The following is a 4028-nucleotide window of genomic DNA, read 5'->3' as shown; positions in this document are numbered from 1 at the left end:
ATATATATATATATATATATATATATGCCTCTATGTAAACACACATAAACACATAGACACACACAAGTGAACAACATTATTCACCCCCTGACCCAAACCTTGACAGATGGCGCAGAGTGCAGCCACTGAAAAAGATAATCCGTTATTGTTCCGAATATTTTGATTATCGTCCCGGTTGTCATTTCAAAATCATACACAAATCACTGCCTAACCTTAGCTTGATCCTGGGCTTACCACTGCTCTGAAGCTAATATCTTTAGTTTAGGCCAAAATCCATATTGTAATATAACTGAGAGTGCTATTCCATAAGCTCTTCATTTTAGAAATTGACAATGTACAGATTTGTTTTATATAGAGAGCAAAAAAAGAGGCTTGGGGGAGATTTGAAGAAGGTGTTTACAGCTGCTGGCTTGTGCTACTGCTTTCAAATTGGACTTAATCCACAGATGCATAATATATAGATATGTTTTATATAGATATTTCCAAACTGAAATATATTATCCTTCAACTCAAATGGCACTGCTGTTCATCTCTTTATTCAATTTAGCTCTACATGAAAAAAACACTACATCATAACAACGCAACATAAGCCCCTCTATATGAAATATCATACATTTTTCTTTGACAAAGATTATTTTTATGTGGCCTCAAAAACTGACATGCCCCAGTCTCTTTTTATTTTAATTAAATCCACAAGCAATGCAGCTCGACCTCAAATTAGTGATAATCGATAAAGACCGTGGTGGTAGTTGCAGCCTGATGCCAAGTATTGATCTGTGGTTAATGTTTTTGTTCTGCAGTACGCATGACACCCCAGGGACAATAAAAGACCAGTAAGATTAAGACAATTAGGGGGTTGATTGTTATCCAAAAGACGATGATGATGAAGAAGAAGATTAAATGAGGAGATTTAGGTCACAGGGGTGATGTCCAGAGGAAGGAAGGAGGAGGGGGAGGGAAAAGGAGGAGGGAAAAGAAAAGGTGGGAGGATGAGGAGGAGGAAGGATTGGGGTCAGAGAAACTGATCGCTATAGCCTGGGAGTTTGCCTCTTACTAGGAAAGAGAGTGATGGAGGGAGAGAGGGAGGGAGGGAGATCCTGATTTTTGGCAAGTCTAAATTGGATTGATCCAAAGACCGAGGAGAGCTGTCACCTAGTGGGCCTCACCTGATTTTCACAGCAGGCACGCCTGTCTGGGGATTTTCCACTTCTGAATCAGCACTAGCTATTGTACGGTTTTTCTTTTCTTTCTTCTCCTCTTCCTCTGTCTCACTCTCATCCTGTCCCCCCTCCTTTCCTGGAAAGCCTAATTAGCAGACATTTTTATTGATCCGCTGGATTTGGTGCTGAAATCCCCTTCTCTGTCTGCCAGACAGATCTTGGCTAAAGTCTTTCTCTTTAGCTGGTGGTCTGTGAGACTGTGGAGGGGGGTGGTAGTGCGTGGGCCCACCTGTTGACTGCCACAAGCCAAAAGCGTGCAGACTTTGCTATACCCTTACTTCACCTCTTTCTTATCCCTATTCTCCCCACTACAACTCCTTTAAGTCTCCAAATACCCTCAGCAGCCCCTCACTCTACTGTTGTCATGTAATTTGGCCTTGCTAGATAAATAATTGTATGCACTGTAGCGTAGGGAATGGTTAAGTCAACAATAATTAGGGTATTACGCTATTAAATTGTCATTAGTTAAGAAAGTAGGGGATTGAGATAAACACCCTCTAATAATTGAGTGACATGGTACGATTATGGAAGCACAATAAATCCCAAATTAGCCAACATGCACTGGCTGATAAACCAAAATTTGCATTTGTAGGCAGATAACATTGGCAGTAAGTTACAATATATTTTTTCTTACCTCTTAATGAGGTCAACCTGGGAAAACAGAGAGTGCACTTGTACAAATCTGTTTAGGAAACAAAACTACTATCTCTAAAAGATTGTGGTTTGTGTTAAAATAGGTAAGTTGGTTGGTACGTGGTGTTAGTTAGGTGTGTGAGTTACATAATGAAAGTTAGTGAGAATAAGTCAACGTTTACGTATGTTTACGTTTCAACAACTGTCTCCTGGGTGAAAGTCCTGTTTTTGTTTGACCCATCCATCCAACCTGACCTTCTCCCCATGCACACTTTGTTGCTCTTTATACTATGTTGCCGGCCTCTTCAGAGGCAGGAATGCATGTTCTGTCTCACATTTACATGTTGTATAAGAATGAACTAGTGCATTACTTTTCTTAGGTATAAATATGAACAGTAAACGAGAACAGTCTGTTCAGTCTAAAATACTATATATATTTAACCTAGATTTACCCATCCATTTTGACTTTTAACCCGTGTAAAGAACAGTGTCTGCTTGTGGTTGGGGCACTGGAGCGTTTCAGATGCCCATAAGTTCTTAGCAGTTCCTCATAATCTATGATGGTTTCATTTACATGAACACTGAATAGAGATCTTTGTCACAGAACTAGCCTTTTAGCTGCTTAAACCGAAAGGAAAGTTGTCTCATGATCAGGTCAATCTCATGTTTGTCAGGAATGTCAAGTCCCACAGATTAAACAGGTTGTGGCGCCTAGTCATATCTCAGTCTGTTAAATGTGATGAATCAGAGAAAGGGTTCTCATTACAGTTGGAAAGGGGTAATGTGATGTGTGTATGTGTCAAGCAAGTGTTGTAACATTTTTTGTGTGACTCTAGACACATTTTTGAAGAACATGACAAGATATTGCAATCTAACATAATCTAAGAAAAGAGTGATCATTTTTATTCAGAGCTTAATTTTAAAGATCAGAACAGTACAACCCTGCCACATAGAGCACAATATTTTTGAAGAGAAAGAGTAAGAAAAGTAAGTTATAAATACTGTATGCAAATATCCCCAGCTTCTCCCCCCACCGCCCATATGTTTCCCTTCTGCTACAAGTGTGAACATTCAATTGAGAGAAATACAGCTTACAGATACATCTCCCATGCTTCCTTTGATTGAACCTTTTTCAATAGCAAATATTGCTCATAGTATGCACAAAAGGCAAGCGCTGAAAGGCTTTCTGAAAAAGAAGAAGATACTATTTCACAGAGCGTTCACCACAGAACAAACCTGCTGAAAACAGCAAGATGAACATCAATACTCAGAAAAAATAAGCCACAAATGTTTGTGGCAATGACACTGACTGGACACCGAGCACACAAGCACACGATCAAAGTTCCTTTATTACCATGAGCGGTACATTTCACTCATTGCTTCATTGAGGTCATGAAAACATGCAAGGACAAGTTTGCAGGGCAGCATGTATTTCAAACACTCTACAAAGCTGAGTGGAAAGACAAAATAGAATGTTCACTTCTAGATGTGACAATGACCATATGTAAGGTGTGTGACTACTTAGAAAACAACTCATGCAATTTAATTTATCTTCAAAATACAAGACATACTCTGCTCTCAGAGTAAATTAGAAGTCTCCTATACCTGCCCTGGTATGGTTCAAATTGTCTGTATGCACGATAAACACACTGATGATGATTGCAGATAAGGATGTTGTTTGTTGAGGCCTCTGGCGGTTCCGACTTCTTCCTTCCTTCTCTATGATGGCATGCAACCCAAAGGAGGTGTGAAAATGAGTTATTTTGGTTTGTCACAGTCAGTCTCTCAGAAACTCTGTCTTGTTGCAACAGATATCAGTGAGAAAGTGTGAGCTCTCACTTCGGGTTAACCATGTAAGGTAAAACAGACGTAAAAAAAGCTGATAAAATGTCAGATTTTTTGAAAAAAAATATAATTTCAAGTCTCCATGCCTTACACTTACATCTGTGTTGATTTTGGCTGCAGTTACCGACTGTATGCACAGAATCATAGTGTAGGCTGAGTTGTGTGTGTCGTGCACAGTTACAGTAAAATAGATTATAGTTTTACAGTGTCGGTTTTTATTGCACCTTTAAGTCATTGATGAAATGGTTTGCAGTAAGACACAGACACAAATGCATGTTCTAAATAAATCTAGTGCCAGCAGTGTGTCTGCAACAGAGTGATAACAGCCTC

The sequence above is a fragment of the Etheostoma spectabile genome, chromosome 14 (assembly GCF_008692095.1).
Source record: "Etheostoma spectabile isolate EspeVRDwgs_2016 chromosome 14, UIUC_Espe_1.0, whole genome shotgun sequence".
Lineage (NCBI taxonomy): Eukaryota > Metazoa > Chordata > Actinopteri > Perciformes > Percidae > Etheostoma > Etheostoma spectabile.
Note: the sequence above shows the minus strand (reverse complement) of the source record.